Below are 25,554 nucleotides of genomic sequence, written 5' to 3'. Positions count from 1 at the left end.
TGACCTCCTTTTCAAAGGACCTTTTGAAACACAACATACTAAAACTAAAAATGTTCCTATAATGACTAATTGTGAACCTAAACATGGTAGTCATAGCAGACATCAAGAACCACCTAGGAATGACAAGGAGAAAGAGAAAGACCATGAAATTGATGAGGAATAGGAAGAGGTGGAGACACTCCCTAAACACATAGAAAAATTTTGAAGAGACAAAAACTTTTAAAAGGTCATGGGAATCCTACTCAATAAAGAGAAAGAAAAATACTTTCTCAAACTTTCCCAAGAGGGAGCTAAGATTCCTTCTCATTTCAATGTGGAAACCATCATCACACTTGAAGAAGAAAGTGAGACTTCCAAACTCCAAAAACAACTAAAAATTATGCAAGGCAAACCAATTCAGATGATGCATAAGAAAGAGAAACCATAAAAAATGTACACATTAGATGCTCTTTGTCCATTTCCATTTGACAAAAGCATAAACATGCCTCCTTTCCCGTGAGGCATAGAGCTACCTAAGTACGACAAGAAATTTGGCACCACTGATCCCCAAGATCACTTGTGGGAATTTGGTGCCTTTTTTATGGAGTTTATACATGATCAACCATACCTCATGCATTTATTCCCTAAGAGCCTAGGTGGTCAAGCTTTGGAGTGGTTCTCACACTTACCTCCCAACATCAAGATCTTTGATGAAGTTGCCAACTTATTTGTCCAATAGTATTCTCATAACATTTAACATCGTGTCAACATTCGAGATCTATGTAACCTTAAGCAAAAAGTTGGAGAACCTTTTCTCACATTCCTCCAATGGTGGAGACAACTATACGCTAAATATTCATTCACGATTCCAAAAATAGAAAAGCTTGACATTTTCACTGATAATCTCTTACCTGATTTCAGGTATAGAGTCCAACTTCAAGGTTCATGTAACTTTGAAGACATGATCACATAGGCTATCTGCATTGAGGAATTTATCATCAAGAAAAATGAACTCACTCTCCAGAAGGACACAAAACAAGGTTCCAACTCCAATAGGGATAAAACCAAATATGTCAACAAAAACTGAGAAATTGTATATGATGGAGTTGTTGACAATGTCACTCCCAAACCTGCTAAGGCAACATTCAATCTCACAGATGGTCTTAATGTAGCCAAAAATGCTGAGAAACCTCCTCCTGACAACAAGAAATCCAAATTTTTTTTGAGAAACTCATGGGCCACATGCCCTAAGTGAGAGAATACACCCTTGGGTGAACCTTTGGATGTGGTTTACAAAAAATTGCTACAACACAAGCTTATTTCACCATTGGACAACTCTCATCCCTATGATTTGCAACCATGTCCACCACGGTGGAATGGAACCTCATTCTACGAGTATCACCAAAATAAGGGACACAAAACTAGCAACTGCATAAACTTGCACGATGAAGTCTAGGACATGATTGATGTTGGTGAACTTGTGGTAGATGGACATAACAAAAACTTGAATCACAAGACATTCAAAGAGCCTTTCCCAACCTATGAAAAGGGAGAGACTTCAAAACCAAAACCAAACAACAAGGTCAACTATGCATATTCCAATGATGGAAATGTGATTAAGATGGTTGAACTTGTGGATTCTAAATACTACAATGTCATTACCATTAAGGGAAAACAAGATAACAAAAAACCCAAGACACCATTTGTCTTGAGGGGCACTACTTCTGACACAACAAATAACACACCTTTGCAACACTGTGCTAATTTTGTTACTCACTCTCATGCCAAGTTGGTGCTAAAGGCCCTATGCCTTCTACTCTTGATCCTAAAAAACATAAAGACAAAGCCCTTGCTGGTCTATTTGGAAAAGGTACAAAACTGACAAAAAACTCAACAAAAACCAGTTATAGTGTTCTTGATCAACTAAAATGAACTAATGCTCAAATATCCATCTTTGAGCCACTTAAAATATTGAAGCCCTCATTGAGGAAAATGTTCCTTAAGATCTTGATCTTGAGTGATTTCAATCCATGGTATGTCACCTAACCTCACCTTATCTTATGACCTTCTCTAAGGAGGATGATAACTCATTGAATCACCCATGCAATCAACCCCTACACATTGAGGTTATGAAACATCAAACACATGTTCGTTGGGTACTCATCAATAATGGAGCTAGCCTAAACATTATCTCTACTACTTTTCGTATACAATTGAATTATTCTATGGACTCTATTAATCCTCAATGGAAGATCACCATCAAAGCATATGATGAAGTGGAACGAAAGTCTCTAGGTTTTGTGGTCTTACCCATTCACATCAGTCCTATAGAAAGGGATGTCACCTGTCAGGTGCTCAACATTCTATTAGGATGGCCATGGATACATGAGATGCACGTTGTGCCCTCCACATATCACCAAAGCATCAAATTCCCATTTCATGGCTTCAAAGTTACTATTCCTTCCACCACTAGCTATACCTGCAATATGCTCAAAGCTATTGAAACTTCTATCCTTGCTAACTAGGAATCCATTGATTGTCATGACAATGAGCTGGAACAAATCAACCAGTCATTCAAACTGAAAGAAACTGGCATGGGAGAGTACCATATCAAACCAATGTTGTCATTAACATCTCTTTTAGAGTCTACTTGTCATTATGGGAGATCATTAGAGGCAAAGAAGTTGTTTGTGCTAACACCTCAGACCAAGTATATCAACACTTTTGTCAAGGCTACAGTTCCCCTAGAGGATGAAAGTGAAAAGAAAGTCATTGTCACATGGCCTTACAAAGAGGGGACTCTAGCAAAATTAATAGAGCAAGCTTGAGAAATCACTTCTGAGAAATATGGGCCTAGTCTTAGGCTCATGAAGTATTTTGGTTACAAGGAAACTGGCCCTATTGGGTGTAATAACAATAGCCTAATTGATCCTATCAAGGTGACAACTCAAAGCAACAGTGATTCAACTAGCCTAGGATTTAAGAAGGTTCCTTTCCATTTGGGACCTAATAAATTCATACCAAAACTTGAGAGTTCATCTGGAAATGAGTCACAAGCTAAGTCAGACACTCAAGAGGAACAATCTGATGATGAGGATCCCTATCCTTATCCTATTCCTCATGATCTTGCTAAATTCTTTGCTGAGCCAGATGACTTTGTGCCACATGTTAGCATAGTGGATGATACTAGTGATTTTTTTGAGGACAATAGTGAGCAACCCAAAGATCATTCAGAAAATGGGGAGTCTAATCAATCATTATGTATTGAGTAGCTATGTAAGAACCTAGATGATGAAGGTGAGTATGCCCCTATCACTATTGGGGAATTCTATAGTCTCTCACCATGTAGCATTGATTCTAAGGAATATGAGTTTGATTCTCTTTCAAAAGCAACTACTGATAAAGACATTGACCAAGTTCATGTCTATGAAAACCAAATCAAAGTGGGTAAACCATCTAGGATTAGGTCAAATGGGTGAAACATGTGCATGGGGGACCTTTTGTTGGAATGTAATGCCCTTTGGCTTGAAAAATTCCAGTGTAACCTATCAGTGAGTAGTAACTAAAATTTTTCATGACATTATGCATAAGACAATGGAGGACTACGTGGATGATACCTTGGTCAAAAGTGCCAAATGAAATACTCCTCTGCAAGATTTAGGACCCATCCTAGATCGCATGGAAAAATTTAGCTTATGGCTCAATCCTAAGAAATGGGCATTTGGTGTCACATCAGGAAAGTTGTTGGGATACATCATCTCTATAAAAGGAATTGAGGTGGATCCAAAAAAAGTAAAAGCAATAATGGATATGCCACCACCTCAAAACATTAGTCAGATGAGAGGTCTACAAGGTAGGCTCCAATCTATTTGCAGGTTTATTTCACAATTGGTGGATAGATCACAACCCTTCACAAAGAATTTACATAAGGGTGTCAAATTAAATTGGAGCTAGGATTGTGAGCAAAGCTTAACATAGATCAAACAATATCTTGTCAATCCACCAATCTTGATGCCTCCTATCCATGGGAAGCCTTTGCTCTTCTACATTTTAGCAACTAAAACATCTCTGGGAATCCAATTGGCTCAAGAAGATAATGACAACAAAGAGAGAGCTATTTACTACTTGAGTCACACACTGATCTCTTATGAGAGGAACTACAACATCATTGAGAAAGCTTTCTTGTCAGTTGTCTTTGCTTCCTAGAAGTTGAGACACTACATGCTTCCCCACACTATGCGACTCATGGCTAAAATAGATCCACTAAAGTACTTGCTCAGCAAGGTAATTCTCATAGGAAGATTGGCTAAGTGGGTTATGATACTTAGTGATTTTGACATCCAATATCTTGAATACAAAGCTATCAAAGGACAGGTGATTGTAGAATAGCTGGCTGATGCACCTATGTAGAGCCTCCTGCTAATGAACATTGATTTCCCTGATGAGTCAATCCTAACACTCACACACCAAACATGGGTCATGTTCTTCGATGGGTCCTTCACACAATAAGGATTTGGTGTCGAGTTACTCTTCATAACACCATAGAAATATTCATTGCCCAAAGTGTACAAGATTTTGTTTCCTTGTACAAATAACATTGCTAAATATGAGGCTTTGATCAATGGCATGAAAATTGTAGCTAAATGGAGAGTGGATTAGTCAGACATCTTTGGTGACTTTGAGCTTGTCATCAATTAGGTTAATGATGTGTACCAAAAAAAGGATGAGAAATTAATTTCGTATGAGTGAATGGTTGATGACTTGAAGAAGTATTTTGCACACATTACCTTCCAGCAAGTTCCATGAGTAGATAATAAAATGGTTGATGTCATGGCTACTTTGGCCTTCCTACTAAAAATGCCTAAAAATGATCTCTAACATGAGTTCTTGGTGGAAGCATTACACTACCTAGCCTATGACACCCTTGATTCTAGGATGATTTGTTCTATTGTAGGACAAGAGTCATCCCACTACTATCACACCTATTCCTATCTTCGTAATCAAACCATTATGGAAGGTCTAACCCAGAATGAGAAACATTATCTAATCAGTAATGCTTCGTGTTATGTCATTATTGCTAATAATCTATATAGGAGAGGTCTTGATAGAACACTTCTTAGGTGTTTAGAACCCAAAGAGTCCAAATGTGCACTAATTAACATTCATGAGAGCATTTGCAGATCCCACTCAAATGGCCTGACACTAGCTCACAAACTCCTTAGCATTGGTTACTATTGGCCTAAAATGGAGCAAGAAGCTATCAAGTATGCTAGATCCTGCAAGCAGTGTCAACTTCATGGAAATTTGATCCATGCTCTAGCTAGAGAGTTGATTCCATCTACCACAACATGGCCATTCCAATAATTGGCCTTCGACTTGGTGGGTCGGATTCACCCAACCTCTTCTAATGGACATAAGTTCGTTATCACAGCTATAGATTACTTCATGAAGTGGGTAGAGGTAGTACCTCTTGCAATAACCACTGACAAAATTGTAGCTCTTTTTATCACAAACTACATCATTTGTAGATATGGTGTACCATCCTCAATCATTACTGACAATGGAGGACAATTTAACAACAAAGATGTCAAGGAACTATGCAAGAAATTCAAAATCACACAACATTGGTCTTCCATTTATTACCCCTAGGGTAATGGCTAGGATAAGGCATCCAAAAAGGTGATCCTCAAAATCCTTCATCACACAGTCAACAAATCTAGGAGAGACTAATATCTCTAGATTAATCTAGCCTTGTGGGCATATAAGACAAGCATCAGGACTCCAATGGGTATGACTCCCTCTGTGTTGGTATATGGAGTGGATGTTGTGCTTCCAATAGAGGTCAAGATTCCTACCATGAGAATATCTATGAAGGGCCTTATTATTGATGACAATTACCAAATAACTTGGCTTCAAGAGGTAGTGTTATTGGATGAACATCAACAAGTGGTGTGTGATCATCTATGCGCCTATCAACAATGAATGTCAAGAAGCTACAATCAAAAAGTTAGGCCACATGACTTCCAACTGAGTGATCTTGTTTTGAGAGAGAACCCTAAGAATCAACAACAAGTCCAAAAAAGGAAGTTTGAACCAAACTAGCTCAGTCCTTACATTATTACTACATCATATGGATCCAGTGCCTACCAGCTTTCCACAACTGAAGGAGAAGTTCTTAAAGAACCTGTCAACACTCTCCACCTAAAGTAATTTTATAGTTGATCTGATATCAGTAGCTCATTGTACATATCTATATTTCCTAAAAAAAATCCTAAAAATAAAAAAAAGTCCTTAAAAATTTTTTTTTGCCTTGGTGAAAACCTAGAAACAGGCATCATGGTAGCAAAAAAAATGAAAGCTCTGCCAAGAAGGTGAAAACTTGGCAAATAGGTGCCTCTTGTTCCTAATGCTCCCTCTTGCAACACATCTTCTAGTTCTCTATATAGTTTCTTTACTACTTTTCCTACTTTTTGCTCATGCATCCATGGATTGAATATTGTCACAACTTGGGGGCATTCCCCTACTATCACACTTTTTGAGATTCTCCTCATAGAATCTCTTTTACAATAGTCACAAGTCATTCTAGCTATGTCTGCCTACTGTTGCTAGTGTCACACTTTTTGATATTCTCCTCATAGAATCTCTTTTGCAATAGTCACTAGTTGTTCTAGCTGTGTCTACCTACTATCACTAGTGTCACACTTTTTGAGATTCTCCTCATAGAATCTCTTTTGCGATAATCATTAGTCATTCTAGCTATGTCTACCTACTGTTGCTAGTGTAACACTTTTTGAGATTCTCCTCATAGGATCTCTTTTGTAATAGTCACCAGTTATTTTAGCTATTTCTTCCTACTATTTCTTGGGTCATGTCTCCAAATTCCTTTATGGAATATCTCTCTTGCATCAATCACCAATAGTCCTAGCTATGTTTGTCTATTATCACTCAGTCCTCTTAGGTTCTTCACCTCAAAGATTCCTCTTTGACCTCAGTCACCAATAATTCTAACTTCATCTACCTACTATTGTCACCCTCCTAAAGAGATTTCTTTCAAACATGTTCTAGACACTGATACTTGACATCAATCCTATGACATAAAAATGAACTCAAAATGACACACTTGTTTGGATACACTAAGCATTTTCTTGGTTTTCTTTGTTTTTGCTTTATCATATCTCCTTGAGCAACTCAATGATGTCATTTTTGACTAGAGACGTAATGACTAGGGGGATGATCTTTTCTTTGCTTTTTGTTTGTGGTTTAGTTCCAATTAGTTGGCATATCCCTATAAGGGGGGTGTCTACTATAAGAGCCTCCATCTCATATTGGATGGCCAAGTGTACCTCGACTCCTTTTATAAAAATATGTCAATAATGTTGGTTTTTCTCATTTGTTTGAGTGAACTCTTCATGCTATAGTACATACTGATACTCATCTTGCTAAGTGAATGTACAGGTCACTATGAGTATACCTAGCACATTTCTGTCTTAGGTTATGAATGTAAGGGTCATTGCAGATAGAATATTTACTGAATACTTAGCATAAGATGGATCTCTCATGTGTTTGGAGTGTCTACCATGCAAGAAATATTCTAGTCATCCTAGCATTTATGCTTTGATGGTTATGTTAACTTGCAAACATTAAAAGGGATGAATGTTCTAGTCATTCTGGCCTCTTGTGCCTCGAATGCTTACATTTAATCCTAACAGCAACATATGTCCTAATCATTTTCACATGATTGCAATGTTGGTGGGAATTGTATGACATATAAGATTTTGTCCTATTCTCAATGATGATAAATGGTTGAGGCTTGCTAATCACACCTAGGGTTGCACTTAACATAATCTTGCATTGCATACTTCATTTGCATAAGCACGCGATTCAATTGCAACTCTGTTTCATCCGTCATGATGAGGGATTGTTGATCTCTATGAACATATTAGGATTCTCCATGGCTGCACAAGAATTTGGTTCTTTGGTTCATATTCATGTGCTCCTTGAAGGAGTACCTATTACTATCAAGCAAAAACATGCAACACTACATGAGATGTCAGTTCATTTCTATATGCATTGCATCCATATTATCATATCACCTACACTACATAATTGCATCATATCAAATCAAACATGCATTCATGACATAACACATGAATCTCATAATCACCACATAAACATCTGAAGTACATCAAAGTAAAGCACATGCACTAAAAATGACATGTACACAAGGATACTTGGCTCAAAATCTCGTATATATGTATATCAAAAATGTGTGTCAGTACAAAAAAATGAGCACTACTTGAGCACTATCAGTAAAAAATGATACAAAATGGTGCTAGAACACCAATGGATACATAGCCAAAATCAAAATTGGGAGTACAAGCAATTAGTAGCTAACTATGTCCTACAACATCACCCCCAGTAGCTAGAGGAGGGGGAGGAGGTGGCATATCTAGTCTGGTAGGTGAACACACACCCCCAGAATCTTGGGCATACTAGGAAAATTGCAAAACCTGTTGAGCCTCATCGGGCACAACTATAGAGTACACTAAGAAATTATAAGCCACTCAAGCCATCTATAATCTAACCTCATCTTGTAGCATCTCTGCCCTTCGCTCCACTATCTGTACCTACTCCCATAGTCTCAGGATGTCCTGATCTTGCTCTACCAGTCATGCATCCCTCACTGCTACCATAATCTGTAACTCTCTAATCTATTGGGAAGCCTATTGGATTTGTTCCATCTATCATCAAAACACATCTTGGGATCTTGTGGTAGGCTGCTCCTACATCTCCTCATCAAGCATCTCAGATGCTTGCTCAATGGGTGCCTACTCCTCCACCCTTAGCCTCTATTACCATCTTTGCCCTCTACTATTGCCCCTAGCCCCTAGATCCAATCCCATCTATTGTGTAGGGATGTCTACCTATCTAACTCTCTATCACAGTTTTGGTAGTGGGTCCTGTGGTGCTTGTTGCTAGGGAGCCTGCTACTGCTGTGTTGGTGCCTATTGTTGGGCTAGTGCTGCTCCCCCCAAGGAATTTGTGAACCATGGGAAATGGTGACCGATAAGATATGCCTGATATGCTAGCATCAACCTTGCATCTGTTACCTCTAGATGGCAATCCCATTGTGTTGCAACTAGGTTTTGCACATCGATCATAGATGCCCTGCATCTAGCCTCACTAGCCATCCTCGTGTAAGATCCTTCATGACTTGTGCATAGGCACAAAACTCCTGGGAGATTTCCTACTACCTCCCATACTACCTCCATACTCTACTGATGGCGAACCACTCAATAATATGTATTGTCCTTCCCACCAATAGCCATAAACAAAACATCCATCCCAACTCTCTGGGAGCTTCATCCCACTCCTCCATCTCTCACCAGGGATGCCATACAATAGAGACCAGGTCATCGAGATGGACCTACTAGTGCTCTATCTTACGTAGGCTTGCCTAGGTAATCTACCCTCTATATGTACAAATATATGGCTCTACAAGCTCTTGGGCATCCTCAAAAATAGGTCGTGTGATAGGTAGGTGCTCCCATGCCCAAATATGAAGAACATAAACACTGGTAGCCATGCTCTTCCACTCATGATACACGATCTTGCACATCTCATAGAACATATGTGCCAGCATGCACTAGCCCCATCTGAACCACTTGGGAGAATCGAGCATCCACTATAGCATGACCCCCATCCACACTCTAACCCATGTTGTCCTGTATCCGATATCAAGAAGCAGCTAATGAATATGGCCAATTTGTGTGTCTACCCATATGTGTGGATGAGCTCATCCTAGGTAATGGCTTGTCCAATAGCTATCTCCCTCTAAAAAATGGCACACAAAGCCTCTATACCATCCTGGGGCACTATGTCATATGATACTCTTGGCCCATAAAATGGTATACGAAGGATCCTTTATATATCCTTAGGAGTCACCAACATCTCTCCCTAAGGAAGGTGGAAGGTGTTCATTTTTTAATGGAAATGCTCCACTAAGGCAGTCAGCAGACTGTGATTCACTAGCAATGCTGGGATTTGACAAGAGAAGTGAGCCCCGGTCTATCAATATGTGCTTTGTCTACTGCATCCAAGCTTCGCAACAAAGCCCTATACGGTGGATAATGAGATTTGAATGAGACATCACCAAATACCTCCTACACACACAAACAACAATAGTGACAAGAAAATAGTCAGTACTCGATCAACAATTCAGAACGACAAAGAAATAAATGTGAAAATCACATCAAAAATGTAAAAACATGCAAATTTTCACTACATTGCTATCACAATTTTTTGCGCAAGGATGTATTTATTCACACGAAATTGTGCATCTTCATGTGAGAAAACAAGACTTTGCATAAGGAAATGCAAGTCCATGCAAGTGATCAAAACCCCACACAAAGAGAGACTCTCTCACATGAAGAGAGATAGTCTCGCATGAAAGGTGACAACCACCTATGCAAAATTCTCACATTCTTCATGCAAGAATTGGGTATCTCCTATGTGAGAACTCCCACCAATGCATGCAAAGATACACTGGGTTAACAAAACTTTACACGAGAAAAGACTACCTTTGCATGAAAAAGGAAAGTCTCACACAAAGATCAATTATGACTTCCTAAAAACATGCTAAAAATGTAATCAATGACCTCAAAATGTGTGAAAATGAAAGCACAAAGGATGGTTATTGATCAGTCACTGGTGGTCCATAGTCTGTCAACTAGCTATATCATCGAGAGCACTCAAAATGGTGATATCTCACATTCACTACCATCTTCCTCTCAGAGCTCCTATTCACTAAAGACAAAAGGTGCAAATGAATTAAAAATGACCCCTTGGGCCCTTATATAGGGTTTGATCTAATTTTGTAAAGTACTCCAATTTGCATCAAAATCACCCCTGGCTAATTTGACTATTTTGAATCCATTTTCAGGATTGAATTTGAAATCTAACACACCTAAGCAACCCAAAAATGCATTTTAAATTTTCAGGACTGATGCAATTGAATGCTTGTGTAATCCAAAATTTTTTGATACTTTCTGATTATTAGAATCTTTTCAACTCAAAATTCTTCATGCTTTCAAAATTTATTTTCTAAAAAGTCAAATTTGGTCAAGTCTTGGTCAAACTTAGTCTTTTGGACCTTGAAATCATGCTGTATTGACTCTAAATTTTCTTTTGATCATTTTGATCTCTCCTACATTTTTTTGAATCTCATATTTCTTCTATATCTCTCTACATACTACTTTACATCATATTTTTGGTGTGTCATCTTTTGATTTTTCTCCTGAGGGGGTAGGATGATTACATTATTGAACTAGAATTCCAAATCAATCTGAATCTTTATTGCTCAGGGGCATTTTGTTCCCATCTTGTGTCCTTATCACTCGGGGCATGTCATCACTAGGGGCATCTTATTCCCCTCTTTTTTGGCATCTTTGTCATCTATTGGATCTTATAAAGAGTTCTATGGACAGGTATCAGAACAATCTAAAATTTGATTTCTGAGGATCAAGCCTCATTCTAGGGATGATTCTATGACTCATAATTCAATCTTGCTATCTCTTATTGATTTAGGTATCTAGATGTTCTATCTAGATCCTTAAAGATTAAGCTCCATTCTGGAGATAATCTTTTAAATGTTATCAATTTTAGGTATCTAGATGTTCTATCTAGATCCTTAAAGATTAAGCTCCATTCTGGAGATAATCTTTTAAATGCTATCAATTTTAGGTATATAGGTGTTCTATCTAGATCCTTAAAGGTTAAGCTCCATTCTAGAGACAATCTTTTAAATGCTATCAACTTTGAGTATCTAGGTGTTCTATCTGGATCCTTAAAGATTAAGCTCCATTCCAGATATAAACTTTTAAATGCTATCAATCTCAGGTATCTAGATGTTCTATCTGGATCCTTAAAAATTAAGCTTCGTTCTGGAGACAATCTTTTAAATGCTATCAATCTTGGGTATCTAGACATTCTGTCTGGATCCTTAAAGGTTAAACTTCATTCTGATGGAAACTTTTAGAATGCTTATCATTTTGGGTATCTAGGTGCTCTGCTTGGATTCCTTGGGATTAATCTTTGTTCTGGAGATGGTCCTTAAAAGCTTATCAATTGGTCTCTCTATCATCAACTTCAAAACCAAACCAATTTCTTGATCTTTGCATCATGCTTTCTGATTTTCTTTGGATTGAATGTGTTGCTTGCACATTCATTCAAAGAGGGACAAAATGTAATACCCCAAAATTGGCTCATTGCCATGATCACCAATTTTAGTCTATCAATCCTAATTCCTATGTCACTAGGCAATTCTTATTCTACCACTTGCTACTTGACTTAATTGTCAAATGCAGAAGACCTTAATCTACATTAATCATTCTATTTATTTAATTCCTAAAGTATTGACTCATATTAGTCACACTAAACCTATTGATTAAGATTTAATTTAATTTAAAGTATTTATACTTTAATTAAATTAAATTATCTCCTAAGACTAATATACTAAAGGATTAAATTTATTTAATTTAATAACTATGCTTATTTTAGTTAATTTAATGTAATTATTCAATTAAATAAAAAGGGTATTTATGAGATCATATCTCATTTTATTGAATTAAATATCTTTCCTAAATTTTACTCCTCAGTTCAAAATGGAAGTTCTTAGTTAAACTACTTCTCAAATTAGAAGCGACTCAAATCACTCACTCTCACACTAAAGTAAATTTGACTTAACTATTTCTAGCACTCAGGGTCTGAGGCAATTAATTGCATATAAATTGGGAACATTCCATTTTGACTGAGTCTTTGCTTCAATCTTGACCATCGATCCAAGTTGGTCTCACTTGTTGATGGATTCTAGGATATCTATTTAAGGGGCTCATAATTCCTCATTAAGAAGGTTGAAAAATGATTGCTATTGAATTTGTGTCAAATTACATACTCACTTTCATAGCTTTTATATGTGATTTTTCTTAAACAACTTAGTATTCATTTAGATTAAACAATACATTGCATATAACTTAATTCCTTTTATTATTTAGACAAATATTTGCATAACATTTAGAATAATTGCATTCATATAGGATTAATCATTCCAAAACCCTTCGTTCTAGCATGGTCTAATTGCATGTACCTCAAATATGAGAGCATAAGTAGGTAAAATCCACCTAGATAGAAGGCAACAGGTCATCTTGCAGGACTCTTCTCGGGTGAACAATCTCATATTTATTCTAGGATGAATCTACATATAAAGACCGTGTTGAAGTGTGTGTGTGTGTGTCAAACAGAGGCCACGTTCCACACATACAATTAACATATCAAAAAATCTAGTGATGCTTTCCAAAACCAAGCACATTGCAATAAAATATCACTTTGTCAGAGAATTGGTACAGGATAAAGAAATCAAATTGGAATATATCCATACAAAAGAATAGATTGTAGACATATTCACTAAGCCATTACCTAAGGATGCATTCTTGTATCTAAGAGTTAAGTTAGGGGTCATTCCCCTATCTGAAGCTCACTAAAATAAAGTTTTAGTGATGCATCAATAGGAACCAAGTTGAAGATCTATCAATTGATGCAACATAGTCATGGGAACATTACATATGAATAAATACTCAAGGTACATTGTTACTCATTTGGTATGTGTTGTCTTTGGCATGTGTTGTCAAAGAGGGATAGTTCACTATCATATCTTTTTGAAATTTGAATTTTTTTGAGGGAGAGTTTTCTATTTGGAAAAGAAGATATGTAATTCTTTCACAAAGGGAGACTACTATAGTTTGTGGCATAAAATCTAAGATGGAGAAAATTTCTATCTAGAAAAGACTTGTTTTCAAATTTCATTGTGCTATGACATGTTGTATTGCCATCAATGCCAAAGAGGGAGATTGTTGGATACAATTGTTTAATTGTGTGTTTTCTTTGATGTTACACAAATGTCATATCAGTTGGTAGATAGTGCTTATCGAGCTCAATTGGTCAGAAAAGAAAATTTTAGAGTCTATCAAGCATTTTTGGAATTTAATTTGTGGAAATAATGTCTATCAAAATCACTCAAGCGTCGAAGGAAATGTGGCAGAAAGTAAGTATTAATCAAGCTCACATGGTTAACAAAGGAAAGTCAGTGTTTATCATGTTCACTTAGTCTCTAAAGGATTTCACAGGGTTTGTAGTATTAACCGAGCTTCTATTGGTTAACACAGGAAATCTTTTCAGGATCAGTATTTACTAAGCAGGGTCGACCAATGAAGAATTTTGTTGTTTTGGGAAATAAAGTTTAATTATTTCAAGTAATGATTGTAGTCAACTGAGGTAATGATTATTTGTAATTTTAAATTTTAATTGGGCTGATTTGACAATTTGTAAGGTATAAATAAAAGGTCAAGTTGAGAATTCTAAAGTGTAATGAGTGAGCATGCAAGTGTATTGATTGTTTGAAGAGGAAAGTGTGAGAGAACTTTGAAGAATGGTTAGATATCTTTGAGGAGCAACAAAGATTTATTTGATCAGGAAGGATCTAGTGAAGTAGAACATATATCTATATTAGTAATTTAGTTGCATCTCATTCAGGTCATTTCATTGTTACTTTCTCACCATTGTAGCAGTGATTCCTAAATCTCTTAACAGAGTTGGTTTAACAGCCATTTGTAAATCCTCTAATAAGGTGACAGTTCCATTGAATTGTTCTAAAGACCTCTTGCAAAGCCACTCCTAATAGGGTGATTAAATCCTCTAACAAGGTCACACCTAATAGTGTGTTTTGTAACCTTTAACCAGGTTGGCTTCTAATAGGGCTCACTTTAGATGAGTGAAAATCAATAGCTAGTTACTTTGTGCTTTTTCTCATATTGGATTTCCATGTTGAATCTGGTGTCTCATGTGTTCATGTTATTTCTTTCATGCTTGAATAGTAATAAATTTGAAAGTTTAAGATCTATTAAAAGTTAACATACACTGCATCTACCGAGTTATAGCATTTTTCTATATGTTTACCGAGTGATAGTAGTAACTAGTTTTATCAGACATCTAAGGGATCTATGGATTTTTTTTTGTAGTAACTAATTCACCCCCCCTCTTAGTTACTCCATCTATATTTACAACACCACCTTCACCATAAGATCTACCTCTACCTCTTTTTCTTTGTTCACGCTTCTTTGTCAAGATCTCCTCATCTTTCAAGGCATTTTGACATGCTTCTTCCATACTTTCCAATTTCAAAAAGCTTATTTCATCTTGAATTTTAGATCTCAATCCATTTAGATATCTTGTAATTTTCTCAACATCATCATCCACATGTCTAGATTTGATGTCCAATCTATAGAATTCATCAAGATGCTCTTTTAGAGTCATGTATTTTATTCTTAAATTTTCTATCTTTCTTAGCAAGCTAACTTGGTAATCAAAAAGAAGGAATTTTTTCTTTACCTTGTTCAACATTTTTGGCTAAGTTATGATCTTCTCCTTTCCTCTTCTTTGTCTATTAGTTTGCAAATGCTCCCACCATAGTAAAGCATGACCTTTTAGCTTAGTAACTACAAGTTTTTCCTTTCTATTATCAATAGTGTTTTCATACTCAAAGAACTTCTCCATATCAAATATCCAATCCAACATAGCATTGGTATCCAACTTTCCATCATAAGGAAAAACTTCTACAATAGGCTTTGAATGTACCCTAGACAATACTCTTAACAATCTTTCCTCATCTTGATCTTCTTCAGGTTCCAAATTAGGTTTTGGTGCTACCATTTCATCATCACTTACATCCTCAAGATGTGCTCCTCTCCCTTGGGTTGTCTCCATAGTATCTAATCTAACTGTAATTTGTCTCAATGTATCCAATATGGCATTATCGATATTTCCTTTGTCATGAACCATCTTTACAAATCAGGTTCCTACAAGATTGTAACCCTCTACAAGTTATAGGTCAAATCTATAGATCTATAACCCTAAAACCAAATTTGAAACATAGTTCTACACAATCCAATCTCCACAAGGATAAACCTCAAGCTCTGATACCACCTTTTACAAGGAGGGAAAGAAGAACTAGGGCCAAAGGAACACCCAACAATCTAAACCAACCTTGCAGAGTAAATGCAATGGAAGCAAACAAAAAAGAGACCAACACCATAGAGAGAGAGAGAGAGAGAGAGAGAGAGAGAGAGAGTGAAATTCTTTTATTGATTCTTTAAAATATTAGCATACATGCCCAACTATAAGTACTTCTAGGTCATGGTCATATATAAAATGTATTCAAGATCCAAGATCCAACTTCAAATCTAAACCTTTTGGACACATATGAAACAAACTTTTCAAACCTCATGTTCTACCCTAACTCTAAGCCTAAACACCCTATTTATATTTTCCAAAATGGCTTATAGAACATTCTAGATCATTACATAATAAAAAGGCTGACCCAACTATAGTTTGGACACATCTAAAGACAAGATCTTATCATAAATGTCACAATTAGAATTAATCTTGCAAGTTAGCTCACATCAAAAATGTAGAAAACTTGTCCAAAATACTGACACTCGGCATCAACAAGAACCCTAACACCAAGAGGGTGAGAATAACTAGGGCCAAAGGTACACCTAAAAATCCAAACCAACCTTGTAGAGTAAACACAATGGAAGCAAACACACAAAGAGAACAACACCATAGAAAGAGAGAACAAGATACTTTTATTGATTCATGAAAATATCAACATACATGCCTAGTTCCAAGGCCTTCTAAGTTACGGCCAGACACAAAATTATTCAAGATCTAAGATCCAAATTCAAATTTACACCTTCTAGAAACATATGCATCAAACTTTCCAAACCTCTCATTTTGCCTAACTCTAAGCCTAAGCACCCTATTTATACTTGTCAAAATGGCTTACAGAACATTCTAAATCATTACATAATAGAAAGATTGACCCAAAAATGGTCTAGACACATCCCAAGACAAGATCTTATCATAAATGTCATAATTAGAATTAGTCTTACAAGCTATCTCGCATAAAAAATACAAAAACTCATCTAAAATACTAACACTCAGCATCAATAGGAACACTCGACACATGAAGGATTACTCAGCACACACTAGATAACTTAGCACATAAAGGATAGCTTGACACATACTGTGGAACTTGGCACACACTACAAAGTGAGATGGGATAACACATTAACCTAAGTGTTAACATGATGTGGGATAACTTTAACTCAGCTTAAACTACAAAATTAGTCTCTCTTGGTAATTGATGGAACTTGGCAATGACTATAACTTGGAAATAATTGACAGAATGAACACAAAAGAGTAGGATAACACATCAACTCAGGATGCTCCTACATCAAATTTTTTGGCATTGATATATTTATTAAGTTTTTGTAGATGTTGGATATTTGTCTTAGATCCTATTGCTGCAGAAGCGTCTTTGACATTTTCATGGTGCACTTGTTATCTTCATGGTGTGTGAAGATAGTTAGATCTTAATGACTCATGGGATTCAAAGTTATCTTCATGGTGTGTCGAGATGGTTCTTCATGGTATGTGGAGTTGTTTTTCTTCATGGTTTATGGAGATGGTTGCATCTTGAGGACTAATGGGGTTCGTAGTAAAGGTGTGGTTTATGCTTTCATTGGACATGTTATCCTTGGTGTGAGGATGGTTTCATTATTATTTCATGGTATAATCTTGATACATGTTTAGAGTTTTACATATTATAGTATGTTCATATGGAGCATGCTATCTCTTTGGTTGAGATGGTTTAGATCATGTTGTCATGTTTATATTCCTAAGGCCATGGTTGGAACTTTGACAATGATCTTGGTTTAGCTTCTTGATATTGAGTACATTGATTATAAGCTAGAAACTTCATGTTATTTCTATCTTGCATTTGGATTTGGTATGGATTAATTGGCTACAAGTTCTCATGGATACTTAAAGATGGTGGTGATTCTAATTTCTCTTGGATTAGAGAAGTATTTGTTAGGACAATTGATGGTTTTAGTAGGAGAGTCCAAGGGGCATTCACCTGATATGGACATGAGAGGATATTGTTCTTAGATGATTCTTGGTTCAAGATTTGGATATCTTGATGAGCATTCTCATTTAACACTCTTGGTCTACTTGGCAAATTTTTCTACTTGAGAGATATAGCCCATTGTGTCTCTTAGGTGCATTAAATTTATGCTTATCTTTCATGGGTATGGATCTTGAGCTATGGTATGAGTTAGTTCTAGAGGGTTCATTTGAGAGATGGATTAGCATTGGTTATCTCCATGTGTATATGTTGTTATGTTGGTTAAGTTTGAGAGATGGCTTTATATTGGGCATATTCTTTGAATTGGGAATGGTTTATGAGTTTGATCTTCTTGAGAGAGGCTTACATCCATGATTGGTCATATGGTTTGGGTGTTGTTGAGGCTTCTTAGTTGGGGTTTTATGGAGGATATCATACTTGCATAGTTTACATCTAGAGGTGTGTGTAGAAGACATGATAGAGGTTATGATTCACATAGTTTCTCTTTGGTCTTGGTTATCTTCCTAGATGTATGGTTTTGCTTACATTAGATTTTAGATTGGTTACAGATTGTGATCACTAGTTTGTGCTCATGTACATTATGTGAGAGATGACTTGGTTATTCCTTTATCTCTTTCCTCTATTCTTTATGGAGAGCTTAGGAGATTGTTGGAGATTTTTTATGAGAATTGTTCTTGCAGGTTATTGGTTTATGTGTTGTGGATGTCCTTGAGACTACATGGATTCACTTCTTTGAGATGTTGTGAGTAGATTGGTTATAGATTTGATATTATTTTTGCAGGGAGAGCTTCTTGGTATATATATGGTAGGTATTTCTCTTGAGGCTTATGATTTTAGGTTACAGATTGGATATGTTGATGATGTGAGATTCACTTGGTATACCTTCAGAGGTATGGATAGTTGGATGGGTTTGGCACTTTTTGTGGGTGTTATTTCAGCTATAGATATTTTGACAACTACAGTTACATGTTATTACCTTTGGATCAGGTTTTTTATGCTTGACATTTTAGTTGGTATAAGATTTTATGATCTTATAATGTGATAGGTTGGGTGGCTTTCTCTTTGGATGGCTTCTATATATGTCTAGTGGTAGTGGCATAATAGAAGGTGAGATCATTCATGTTGGAGATGTTGGGTACTTTGATTTTTCTATGAGTACCAAAATGGAGCACTTTATGTACTTTGATCAATGATGGTGGATCTATTGAGAGGGATTATTCCCTTGTTTATTTATGTGGCTACAGATTTGACCCTATGCAATATATACAAGTGGGAGATTGTTGAGATAATGGGTGTTGCACACATTGCATAATATTATTTTATTGTACTATTTTATTTTATTATGTAATGTTGCACCTAGATGGACATGCAACATGTAAAGATTCTCATGGGATATACTTGGTGATTTGTATTGTAACATTGTGATAATATTTCATGCAATTATTTAATATTGGATAAAATTATTAAATTTTCAATATTAAATGTGGGATCAGTAGGTTAGCTAGCACATGGTTTTAGCAAAGTATTTATGTAATACCACTTCGTGGTTTTGTGGGACTTACTAATAAATAAGCAACCACAAGGGTAGTTGTTGTAAGACAAGAAGAAGGAAAAAAGGGAAAGAGTCAAGTGGGACAAGGCTTGACAATTGAGCCAAGGGAGCATTTTTGAAGGTTGGAAGCATGGCATGGGATGTGTGGATTCATGCTTTTTCACATGATTTCTTGGTTGTGGCTATGGCTTCAAAGAATTCCATGGTTTTATTGCAATGGTATTTTTGTTGAATAATACATGGTGATGGATGCTTTTGGAGGCTAGGTTTTTCCCTCAATGAGGGTTTCCCAAGGTATATCTTGTGTCACAATTTTTTGTGGCGATGTTGTTTATTCTTGTGCATGTGGATTTTGATTGCATATTTATTTCAAATCTATTATGAGTTATGTGGAAATGGTTATATTCTTTATGACAAGTTTCCTTACAATATTGTTCCTTCCTCTTTCTTTGTCAAGTCAACCAAACCTCTACTTCTAATATTGTAACTAGATCACAAATATCACATCCAGTAATCCCTTGGATCTCTTACATGCATTTAGTAAGCACTCTACTTCTTTTTGCACTTTACACCATACAAAAATCACAACACATTACAAACAAGGAAAACATCTTTCCTTTATATCATATCTTCATAATAATTCCTTGATTCAACCTTGAGGCTTTCCCAATTAATTATAATAAGAGAATTAATTAATTACAATTACAATAGCACTGTTAACTCACAGTCTACTAAAAACTTTACATGTATGATACTAGGGCTTGTGCACTCACTCACATCACCACTTGACTATCCTATGACACCACCTAACTACCCTTCTTCTCATTACATCTCATATGTAAGATTAAAAAAAATATCAAGAACTTATTTTGCAATACTCTATCTCTACAGTTCTCTCTATAAATCAAGTATAACTTCCATACATCTTTGACTCAGACTTTGTGCACTTGGCCACATCACTAGGACATAGTGTAGATCAACATGTCCATGACTACACATCACCAAAAAATCAAACCATTGTTTGTACCATTAGGATCTCTATCTACTACTTAGCCAGTCTTTATAGAAACCATGCTATGTTGACATCAATGACAAACACAATCATAAATGCAAAATACTTTCTAATGCTCAGGATACTCCTCCAAAGTAGTATCATTATTAGTCATTCTAACAATCTCCCCCTTTCACATTGATGGTAACATGGATGAAAAACTTCTAAGTCCAAGAATAACAATAATACTCTATTTTTTTTATTGTTCTCATCTTCTCAAATCCTCTCCATCCAAAAAGTTTGAAATCCTCTAGATTTTAGGACCAACATTAACTGTCCACATGCTAAAAAGAATCTCAACACAATAGGTGCACAACAAGTTCATACTCCTTCTTAGACATCAATTATTTGCTTCACACTAAACTACTCATAATACATCAAATGCATATTCCTACTTTCTTTCATGAATCTTTCTAAATCTCCCTAAAGAGATATCTCCCCCGCCATTGATTAGGAGTCTTTCTTTCATGCATACTCTCCCTCATGCCTTAGGAGATTTTTTCATTCATACTCTCCCCCATTGACATCGATGTCAAAAACCTCAATCTCAATGTTACAACATACCAATTATTAAATACCAATTGCTAATATGTTGCACCAAATCATCAACTAGCTCAAGTGTCCAAAGACACTATTCAATAAAAAATACCAAGAGTTCTTAGTGACTCCGATTATCATAGATACTCCCCCATATGGGAATCATCAATATTCAGTCTAGACTAACAATGGTGCTCTGTACCATTGGATTGATGCACTCTCTCCATCATCTACTCAAAAGTAGGTAGGGCATAACCCCAAGCATACCTCGACTCAACTACTCAAAAGTATCTTTAGGAAAAGGTTTCGTAAAAATATCTGAAATTTGATCTTTAATACTCACATACTCCAATCCGATCTCCTTTCTTGTTTCTCTCTCTCTCTCTCTCTCTCTCTCTCTCTCTCTCTCTCTCTCTCTCTCTCTCTCTCTCTCTCTCTCTCTCTCAGCACATGATACTTAATAGATATATACTTGGTCTTAGAATGCAATATAGGATTCAAAGACATACGCATTGTACTTGTGTTAGCACAGTAAATGATAATAGGTTTTTCAAACTCAATTTTTATATCCTTTAGCATCTACTTCATCCACATAACTTGATTATAGTTATTTTCTACTACAACATACTTTGCCTCAGTAGTACTTTGAGAAATAAAATATTTCTTATTTCTTAACCAAGAAACTAATATTCCTTCAAGAAATAATTCTCCACCATTGGTGCTCTTTCTATCATCCATATTGCCTACCCAAACTACATCAATATATGCACATAGAGTGGAATCACTCAATCTATCATACCAAATTCAATAGTCAGATGTCCCTTTCAAATATTTGAATATTCTCTTAATTGTTGTAAAATGATACTCCTTAGGATCAACTTGAAATCTAGCTACAATCCCAACTGCATTTTCTATATCTATTCTGGTGTGAGTCAGATATTGCAAATGTCCAATCATGGATCTATACTTCTTCTGCTCTACTATGGGTGTCTCATCTTTGCTAGATAACTTGTGACCAATTATCATAGGTGTACCAACAAGTTTACAACGTTACAAATTAAACATTTTTAACAAATCATTCAAGTACTTGGCTTGTGAAATAAAACTACCATCATTATTCTATACAATCTACAATCTTATAGAAAACTTCATTTCTTCTATCATACTCATTTCAAACTCATTCTTCACCTCTTCAGTAAACTTATCACATGCTTCATCATTAACTCCAAAAGTGATGTCGTCAAAAAATATTACAATAATCAACAAACCATTTTCAATTTCTTTCAAATACAAGTTACTTTTTGTAATACCTTTAGCAAATCTCAGCTTTGCCAATTAACTATCCAGCATTATATATGAAGTTCTAGGTGCTTGCTTCAGGCCATATAGAGCTTTCTTTAATCTTCATACCATGTCTTTATCTTTTGATAAAGGAAATCCTTTAGGCTACTTAATATAATTTAAGTTCTCCATTTAGAAAGTTTGATTTAACATCCATCTAATAAACTTTGAACTTCTTATTTGTTGCATAAGCCAAGAACATCCTTACTACTTCCATTCTAGATATAGGTGCATATGTCTCCTCATAGTCTATGCCTTCTTTCTTTGAATATCCCTTGCATACAAGTCTAACCTTATTTCTCACAACTTCGCCTTGCTCATTCATCTTGTTTATGAATACCCATTTGGTTCTTATCACATTCTTGTCTTTAGGTCTAGGAACTAATTCTCATGTATTATTCTTTACTATTTGATCTAATTCTTCCTTCATTACTTAAATCCAATGATCATATTTTCATGCTTCATCTATGCTCTTAGGCTCAACTTGAGATATCAAACATATCTCCTCATTTACTATGTTCCTTGTCATCACACATTTTTGTTTGCTTCCAATTATCTACTCAAGAGGGTGATTCTTTGTCAGTTTCCTATTAGGGGTAGGAGTTGGCATCTCATCCCTTATCTCTTCTCTAGGTTCATATCTCTTCTCTCCTCTTTTCTCAATAGATAGCACATCATTCTACAAATCATTGTTAGTCTCAAAGAAAACTTCAACATTTTATCTAAAAATTCCAAAATTATCTTCTTCATCATCTAAAATATAATCTACCATCTTTTCCTTAGTTCCAAACTTTTCATCAATCCTTACATTTTTACATTCAGCTATTGTCTTAGTTTTATAGTTAAAAAATATGTATGTCTTACATTTCCAAGAATAGCCAAGAAACATACCTTCATCCCTTCTTGGATCAAACTTACCAATGTCATCATCTCTCTTAATATAAAATTTTCTTCTAAATATTCGAAAATACTGAACTGATGGTGAATGACCAAACCATAGTTCATAAAGTGGTGTATTCATACATTTCCTGATTTGTATTCTATTCAAAGTGTATACTATTGTATTGACTACTTCTCTCCAAAATGTCTTAAAAGCATCATTCAAAAATAACATCACTTTTATTGCTTCTATTATTGACTTACTCCTTCTTTCAACAATCCCACTTTGCTTAGGTGTTTTGGGTGAAGATAGTTTCTTTTTTATTCCATTCTCTTTGCAAAATATGTTAAACTTGCTAGAGGTAAATTCTCCTCTTCTATCATATCTCAAATGCTTTATCTTAACACTAGATTCATTCTCAACTCTATTCTTAATTATCTTAAACTTCTCAAAACCTTTAGATTTCTCTTTAAGAAATGCTACCCACATCATTCTAGTAAAATCATCAACAAAAATCATAAAATACCTTTCACCATAGAATTCTATTATTCTAGAAGGACCACTTATATCTATATTAATGACCTCAAGCTTCTTTGTGGGAGTGAAATTCTTGCTAGGAAATGATACTTCATTTTGCTTAGCCAAAATACATTCTTTACACACAACATCAGTATGCTTTGTAATCTTAAGCAAGTCTCTAATTGCAAAAGTTCTACTAACCTTCACAATATTATCAAACTTTATGTGATAAGATCTTCTATGCCACAACCAACTATTATCCACTTTAGCTACCAAACATGTTATTTCAATAGGATTCAACTGAAATACATTATCTCTAGATCTAGTGCTAGTTCCAATCAACTTGTTATCTCTATCTTTGATCTCAGTGAACTACAACTGATAACCCTTGTCCACCAACTATCCAACACTCAACAAGTTATTCTTCAATCCATCAACAAAATAAACATTATCAGTGTTATTTTTACCATCAAGAGTAATGGATCCAATTCTTGTTGTATGATAGGTTGCATTGTTACCAACTCTAACAATACCTCCATCATGATTCTTGAACTTTACAAACTTATTCATATCACTATTCATATGATGTGAACAAACAATGTCAATTATCTAATCATATTTCTTTTCTGCTTGGAAAATTAGAGCTCCTTATTCTCTAATTTCTCTATCAAGATCATATTCCTTGATAGCCACAAATCCCAATCCATGATCACTTTCACTTTGACCTTTCTCATGTGATTCTTTGCCTTCATTAGCATACAAAAAATTTCTTTCTCTATCTCTTCTAGGCTTAAACTTTCCCTTATACTTTTTCTCTCTTTTAGAAAATGTAGATGCATAATGACCAAATTCATCACGAGTCCAACATTTAAAGATTTTCTTACCATCTTTTTTTCTTCTCACAAGAATGGCTATTGCTTCCTCAATCTTATTGTCTTCGTGAGATTTGCTGCTACCAGAAAAATCTCCATGTCTTCTTGCACTCCTTTTTAAATTAGATCAAATGTTTAGGGCATTGAAGGTTGTTTTGACTCTTACTAGATCTCCAAACTATCTTAGATCTACTTCCATGGATTCTAATCTTCCAAGAAATGTCTCTTTTGTGAAATCCTTAGTTTAGGGCATTATTATCTTAATCATTTAAGCTACTTTTTTGAATGGTGGTGTCAAAATTTTCAAGTTCTTCCATATAACATCATCTTCTTCCTTGTTTCCACCATGAGACTGAATTCTTGCAACAATTTCTAATATTCTACTGATATACCTCCTTACAAATTCATCTTCATTTTAGCATCTTGAAATGCACATATCCAATTATGTAATCTCATTATTTCTGCATGATCATTACCTTCAAAAGTAAATTATAATGTTTTCCAAATTTTATAAGATGTTTCAAGTAACTTTACCTAACTGTATTAATTCTTTGGAAGACTTGTTAGTAAATCTTCTCTTGCTCTCATGTTATGCATGAATAGTTCTCTCTCTTCTTCACTACAACCTTCTAGCTTTACTTTTGCAATGATTGTCTTCTTACTTTTATTCAAGATCCAATATCACAAAATCATGCACAAAAATTGAGTCTTCATATTCTCTTTCTAGCTATCATAGTTGGCCCCATCAAATTTAGGACTATCATTTCTGAAAAGATTTTCCAT

This window comes from Cupressus sempervirens, chromosome 8, assembly GCF_028749045.1.
Source record: "Cupressus sempervirens isolate cs-2001-9-10 chromosome 8, ASM2874904v1, whole genome shotgun sequence".
Taxonomy (NCBI): Eukaryota; Viridiplantae; Streptophyta; class Pinopsida; order Cupressales; family Cupressaceae; genus Cupressus; species Cupressus sempervirens.
The sequence above is the reverse complement of the archived record's forward strand: the minus strand, read 5'-3'. Positions refer to the sequence as shown.